Source organism: Sapajus apella, unplaced genomic scaffold (genome assembly GCF_009761245.1).
Source record: "Sapajus apella isolate SASKATOON/1434 unplaced genomic scaffold, GSC_monkey_1.0 scaffold83, whole genome shotgun sequence".
In the NCBI taxonomy this organism is placed as follows: Eukaryota; Metazoa; Chordata; class Mammalia; order Primates; family Cebidae; genus Sapajus; species Sapajus apella.
The window spans coordinates 1,833,501-1,841,540 of NW_022437023.1; positions in this window are offsets into that span (position 1 = coordinate 1,833,501).

Sequence of the window (8,040 nt, forward strand, 5' to 3'; positions counted from 1 at the left end):
AAAAAAAAAAAAAAAAAAAAAAAAAAAGACATACAATTATTATTATTATTATTATTATTTGAGACAGAGTTTCACTCGTGTTGCCCAGGCTGGAGTGCAGAGGCACGATCTCGGCTCACTGCAAGTTCAACCTCCTGGGTTCAAGCAATTCTCCCGCCTCGGCCTCCTGAGTAGCTAGGATTACAAATGTGTGCCACCATACCCCAGCTAATTTTTGTACTTTTAGTAGAGACAGGGTTTCACCATATTGGTCAGGCTGTTCTCAAACACCGGACCTCGTGATTTGCCCGCCTCAGCCTCTCAAAGTGTTGGGATTACAGGTGTGAGCCATTGCATCTGGCCAGTATTTTTTTTTTTTTTTTAAGTAGAGATGGGGCTTTACCTTTTTGGCCAGGCTGGTCTTGAACTCCTGACCTCAGATGATCTGCCTGCTTTGGCCACCCAAAGTGCTGGAATTACAGGTGTGAGCCACCACTCCTGTTGTATTTTGTTATATGTTTGTTTGTTTTGAGACAGAGTCTTGCTCTATCACCTGTACTGGAGTGCAGTGGTGAGATCTCAGCTCACTGCAACCTCTGCCTCCCAAGTTCAAATGATTCTCATATCTCAGCTCCTGAGTAGCTGGGATTACAGGCACTTGCCACCACGCCTGGCTAATTTTTTGTGTGTGTGTATTTTTAGTAGAGATGGGGTTTCTCCATATTGGCCAGGCTGGTCTCGAACTCCTGGCCTGAAGTGATACACCCACCTCAGCCTCCCAAAGTGCTGGGATAACAGGCATGAGCCACCACACCCGGCCTCTTTTTAACTGTCTAACCACATCTCTGAGTACCAGTTTTACAGCTGGAAAAACTGAGACGTGGAATGTCAGCTCCATGAAGGCAGGGATTTCTGCCTGTGGTGCTCATGGTTGGGCCCCAGCATCCTGGAACTGTGCCTAGTACACAGGACAATCTCAGTAAAGATTTTTTAAATAAGTGAATGAAGCTTGTGGTGCATTTTAATTTTGAAACTCCTCCTTTAACATTCTCCTTCTACTGAGCCTCCTTCCTCAGCATAGTCCTCCAGGACAAGTAAGGTGCCCACACTTCCCTCTCGAGAGTTTCCACTCCTATCCCCCTTCAGAGGCTCCTTTTACCTCTGCAGCTGAGGGCACAGACTCAGGAGCTATATGGCCTGCAGCAAGCTCTGGTTCCGCCACTTTGTAGCTGTGGGGCCCTGAGCAAATCTCTTAGCTTCTCTGTGCCTCAGCTTCCTCATTTCTTTTTATTTTTGAGACTGGGTCTCAATCTGTAATCCAGGCTGGAGTGCAGTGGCGTGATCTCCACTCACTGCAACCTCCGCCTCCCAGGTTCAAGCCATTCTCCTGCCTCAGCCTCCCGAGTAGCTGGGACTACAGGAGTGTGCCACTACGCCTGCCTAATTTTTGTATTTTTAGTAGGGACAGGGTTTCATCATGTTGGCCAGATTGATCTCGAACTCCTGACCTCAGGTGATCCGGCTGTCTCGGCCTCTCAAAGTGCTGGGATTATAGATATGAGCCACCATGTTCTACTTCCTCATCTCTTTACTGGAGATGACAATAATACTCACCTCATGGAACTGCGGAGATGATTAAGAGAGTTCATACAAGTGATGCGCTTAGAGTACCTTGCACATAGAAAGTGCTCCATAAATGCTAATCAGTATTATCTTCAATTTTAAAAAGTTTTTTAGGCCAGGCACGGTGGGTTATGACTGTAATCCAGCACTTTGGGAGGCCAAAGAGGAAGGATTATTTGAACCCAAGTGTTTGAGACCAGCCTGGGCAACATAGTGAGAACCTGCCTTAAAAACATTTCTTTTTGGTTGGGCTAGGTGGCTCACTATGTTGGCCAGCCTGGTCTTGAACGCCCGACCTCAGGTGAGCCACTCCCCTTGGCCTCCCAAAGTTCTGGGATTACAGGCATGAGCCATGAGGACTGGCAGCTTAGTGAACTTTTTTTTTTTTTTTAAGACGGAGTTTCACCATGTTGGTCAGGCTGGTCCTGAACTCCCAGCCTCAGGTGATCCACCCACTTTGGCCTCCAAAGTGCTTGGATTACAGGCGTGAGCCACCACGCCCCACCAGTGAACTTTTTTTTTTTTTTTGAGACAGAGTCTCACTCTGTCACCGCTCATACTGGAGTGCAGTGGCGAGATCTCAGCTCACTACCACCTCTGCCTCCTGGGTTCAAGCGATTCTCCTGCCTCAGTCTCCTGAGTAGCTGGGATAACAGGCACATGCCACCATGCCCAGCTAATTTTTGCATTTTTGGTAGAGATAGGGTTTCGCCATATTGGCCAGGCTGGTCTGGAACTCCTGACCTTGTGATCCACCCATCTTGGCCTTCTAAAGTGCTGGGATTACAGGCGTGAGCCACGGCGCCCGGCCAAGCTTAGTGAACTTTTATAAGTGATTACCCTTGTAATCACCACCCATGAACGAGAACTTTGCCATTCCTCCACTCGCCCCCATAGAAGCCCTTCCCTGTGGCATCCCAACTGTAGTCCCAGGCTTCCTCTACCTGAGCCCATCTGGACTCACGGGACTCACTTCCAGGAGGTTCATCAACCAAGAGTGCATCTCTGGACACCACACTTCAGTCTTACCCACTTTAAAAACAACTTTATTACAGTATAATTTACATCTAATAAAATTCATCCATTTTAAGGGCACAATTTTGATAAGTTTGACACTTGTATACAACCACGTAACAATCCTGACACAAGAACATTTCTCTCACTCCCCAAATTCCCTTGTACCCCTTCACACCCACTCCCCTTCCCCCAGTCCTGCGCCTGGGCAACCACTAATTTGCTTTTTGTTACTATAGATCAGATTTCCCTTTTCCAAAATTTCAAACAAATAAAATCATGTTATATTCTTTTTTTGGGGCACAGCTTTTTTCAGTAATGGTTGTGAAATTTATCCCTGTTCCGTATTTCCTTCCTTTTCATTGCTGGGAAGTATTCCACTGAAGGAATATACCAAAATTGTTTATGCATTCTTCTTTTGATGGACATTTGAGTTGTTATCCGTTTTCGGCTATCACAAATAAAGCTGCTCAGGCATTGGTGTACAGGACGTATGCTTTCGCTCACTCAGGTAAATAAATACCTAGGAGTGGGATTGCTAGGCTGTGTAGGAGATATGTCCTAAAATTTATACAAAACTGTCAGACTGTTTTCCAAAATGACTGTGTGTTCAGGAAAAACTCTCAAACTGAGTTTTTCTTCCACTCTTGGACCGATATAACAATCAATATAGAAGATTTCCGTGACCCCAAAATATATGGGGAGTTCTCCCCAGCAGCAAGCAAGACATCAGTTCTGCAGCACACAGCAACGGGGTGCCTGTTCCCGCACTGTCTACCTGGAGACAGTGTCAGATTCCACAGATTTGGAGCTCAGTCCTCAAACACTACCCCACACCCCACCCTGCCAGCCCCCAGATACCAGTAGCAAGTCTGGGCCTCAGGAACTGCTGACCAACTGGCTTCAACTTGGCGTTCCCACAATCCCATCTTTGAGGGCAATTACATTGCTGAAGCAGCTCACACAACTCAGGGAAATATTTACGTATGTTTACCGATTTATTCATGCAAATAAAAAATACAGGCCGGTCGAGGTGGCTCATGCCTGTAATCTGAGCACTTTGAGAGGCCAAGGTGGGCGGATCACTTGAGGTCAGGAGTTTGAGACCAGCCTGGTCAACATGGTGAAACCCTGTCTCTACTTTGTATAAAATACAAAAAATAGCCCGGTGTGGTGGTGTGCACCTGTAATCCCAGCTACTCAGGAGGCTGAGGAAGGAGAATCACTTGAGCCAGGGAGGCGGAGGTTGCAGTGAGTTGAGATCGCGCCATTGCACTCCAGCTTGGGTGACAAGAGCGAAACTCCATCTCAAAAAAAAAAAAAAAAAAAAAAAATCCTAAGCTTCCCAACTGACTGAACAGACCCCTTCTGACCCAAGGGGACCCAGAAAAACCTGAAAAACTGAACTCCTGGCCAAGACTGGAAAGGAGGTCACACTTTCTTCCCTTTAGAGTTTAGGCACAACTGACCAGCATCAACATGAACATAGAGAAATAAGACTGACAGAACAGACTCTGGAAAATAGGATGCCAAATTCCAACCTTACCCTGCTATAGCATCATGGGACAAACAGCGACCCTAAAGGAAATAAAAATATTTTACCCAAAAATATATTTCTTTGACATATTTTGAAATAGTTTTGCAGAGCCATCTTTTGTGGGGGAAATTTGCATCTGTAGAGAATCTCTGTTAATGCAGCCAGGCTTCCCTCTTTAGACCTTTCTGGGACTATGAGAGATTAAATTAGAGCCTGACGCATTTAAGTTCTGAAAAGAGCTTTACCATCTATTCTTTCTGAAAGGGGCTACCTATGAGGCTTCATCTATGTAACAGGAACTTTGGGCCCAGCCCCGTGGCTCACACCTGTAGTACCAGCACTTTGGGAGGCCAAGGTAGGTGGATCACTTGAGGTCAGGAGTTCGAGACAAGCCTGGCCAACATGGCAAAACCCCATCTCTACTAAAAATACAAAAATTAGCTGAGTGTGGTGGCGCATGCTTGTAATCCCAGCTGATCAGGAGGCTGAGGCAGGAGAATTGCTTGAACCCAGGAGGCACAGGTTACAGTGAGCTGAGAGCATGCCACTGCACTCCAGGCTGGGTAACAGAGTGAGACTCCATATTAAAAAAAAAAAAAAAAAGAACTTTGGCCTCTGTAACCCTCCTTTTCTGAACTCAACCATTTCCTTCTGCTAACTTCATCTTTTTTTTTTGGCGGGGGGAAGAGAGAAAAAAAGAAAAAGAAAGAGAAGAAAGAAAGTAAGAAAGAAAGGGAAAGAAAGAAAAGAAAAGAAAAGAAAAGAAAGAGAAAGAAAAAGAAAGAAAGAAAGGAAGGAAGGAAGGAAATGAAACAGAGAAAGAAAGAGAAAGAGGGAGACAGAATGGGAGAAAGAAAGAAAGAAAAGAAAGAAAGAAAAAAAGAAAGAAAGAGAAAGAAAGAAAGAAAATGAAACAGAGAAATAAAGAAAGAGAAAGAGGGAGAGAGCACGGGAGTCTTGCTTTATTGCCCAGGTTAGAATGCAGTCTAAAAATGGGTATTGAAAACCTCTTTTTTTTTTTTTTTTTTCCGGAGACAGAGTTTCGCTCTTGTTTCCCAGGCTGGAGTGCAATGGCGCGATCTCAGCTCACCGCAACCTCCGCCTCCTGGGTTCAGGCAATTCTCCTGCCTCAGCCTCCTGAGTAGCTGGGATTACAGGCACGCACCACCATGCCCAGCTAATTTTTTGTAGTTTTAGCAGAGACGGGGTTTCACCATGTTGACCAGGATGGTCTCGATCTCTTGACCTCGTGATCCACCCGCCTCGGCCTCCCAAAGTGCTGGGATTACAGGCTTGAGCCACCGCGCCCGGCCTGAAAACCTCTTTTATGCCAATAATTGTGCTTAACAGTGGAGACAGGGGCCGGGCACAGTGGCTTATGCCTGTAATCCCAGCACTTTGGGTGGCCGAGGCGGCGGATCACGAGGTCAAGAGATTGAGACCATCCTGGCCAACATAGTGAAACCCCGTCTCTACTAAAATACAGAAATTAGCCGGGCTTGGCAGTGTGTGCCTGTAGTCCCAGCTACTCAAGAGGCTGAGGCAGAAGAGTTGCTTGAGCCCAGGAGGCGGAGGTTGCAGTGAGCCGAGATGGCGCCACTGCACTCCAGTCTGGCGACAGAGTGAGACTCCGTCTCAAGAAAAAAGAAAAAAAGAACAATGGAGACAGGAAGGATTCAAGTCTTTAGAGAAAGCTTTAATTCTTTTTCTTTCTCATGTTTTTTTTTTTTTTAGATGGAGTTTTGCTCTTGCTGCCCAGGCTGGAGTGCAATGGCACGTTCTCGGCTCACTGCAACCTCCGCCTCCTGGGTTCAATTGATTCTCCTGCTTCAACCTCCCGAGTAGCTGGGATTACAAGCATGTGCCACCACGCCCAACTAGTTTTGTGTTTTTAGTAGAGACCGCATTTCTCCATCTTGGTAAGGCTGTTCTCGAACTTCCGACCTCAGTTGATCCGCCTGCTTCAGCCTCCCAAAGTGCTGAGATTACAGGCGTGAGCCACCACCCCTGGCCAGCTTTAACTCTTTCAACCAACTGCCAATCCGAAAATCTTTGAACTCACCTAAGACCTGGAAGCCTATCGCTCCTTCAAGATATCCCACATCTTTTGGCTGAACCAATGTACACCTCCCATGTATTGATCTATAATTTTACCTACAATTTTCTCCCTAAAATGTATAAATCTACACTAACCTGACCACCGCTTTCTCACTTTCTCAGGCCATGGAGAACAATCATGTTGGCTCAGAATAAACCTCTTTAAAATACAAAGTCTGGTTTTCCAGTAACATTATAAAGGCTATTTTAAAAGATACCAGTGAAGGCCGGGCGCGGTGGCTCACGCCTGTAATCCAAGCACTTTGGAGGCCAAGGCGGGTGGATCACCTGAGGTCAGGAGTTCAAGACCAGCCTGACCAACATGGTGAAACCTCGTCTTAAAAAAAAAAAAGAAAAGAAAAAAGATACCAGTGAAGATATGCGTAGGGCGAGGTATTGGGGGAAGGTACACGGAGCTCCTGTATCTTCCCCAGGTGTAGCACCCTTTAGGAACCTCCACGTGTTCAGCTATCCAGAAGCTTTCTGAACCCTGTCAGCTTGGGTTTTTTTTTTTTTAATGACAGAGTCTTACTATGTCACCATGTTGGAGTGTGGTGGCATGATCTCGGCTCACTGCAACCTCTGCCACCCGAGTTCAAGCGACTCTCCTGCCTCAGCCTCTGGAGTAGCTGGGATTATGCTGCCCGTCGCCACGCCCGGCTAACTTTTGTATTTTTAGTAGAGACAGGGTTTCACCATTTTGGTCAGGGTGGTCTTGAAATCCTGACCTCCTGATCCACATGCCTCAGCATCCCAAAGTGCTGGGATTACAGGCACGAGGTACCACACTCAGCCCATCTTGGGTTTTTATAGACAACCTTGTCAAAATGAAGACCTCCAGGGTATGGGGCGCTGTGGAATGAGAGTCCTAAATCACACAATAGGAAAGGCGGAGGAGGATTACAGCTCTGCCTTGGGGCAGATGAAAGGAGGGCAGGAGAAAATCAAGGAGATTCTGTTTCCTGAGGCCTGCACCTGAGGCCTACAGCACCCAGCATTATAACAAAAGACTGTAACAAGGGCCATGGGAGTTACAAGCCGGGAACCATCGAGGAAGCCAACACACACATATATATATACATATATACACACACACACACATATATATATATGTGAAGTAACACCACACTGTGCCATTGTACATTCTCACCAGCAATATATAAGAGCTCCAGGGCTAGGCATGGTGGCTGACACTTGTAATCCCAGCATTTTGGGAGGCTGAGGTGGGCAAGTCACCTGAGGTCAGGAGGTCAAGACCAGCCTGACCAACATAGTGAAACTCCATCTCTACTAAAAATACAAAATTAGCCGGGTGTGGTGGCTAACCCCTGTAATCCCAGCTACTCGGGAGGTGGAGGCAGGAGAATTGCTTGAACCTGGGAGGCAGAGGTTGCAGTGAGCCAAGAAGCACCACTGCCCTCCAGCCTGAGCAAGAGTGAGACTGTCTCAAAAAGATAAAAAAGTAGGCCGGGCGTGGTGGCTCACGCCTGTAATCCAAGCACTTTGGAGGCCAAGGTGGGCGGATTACCTAAGGTCGGGAGTTCAAGAACAGCCTGACCAACACAGTGAAACCCTGTCTTAAAAAAAAAAAAAAAAAAAAAGTCGGGCGCAGTGGCTCACGCCTGTAATCCCAGCACTTTGGGAGGCCGAGGCAGGTGGATCACGAGGTCAAGAGATCGAGACCATCCTGGTCAACATGGTGAAACCCCGTCTCTACTAAAAATACAAAAAAAAATTAGCTGGGCATGGTGGCGCGTGCCTGTAATCCCAGCTACTCAGGAGGCTGAGGC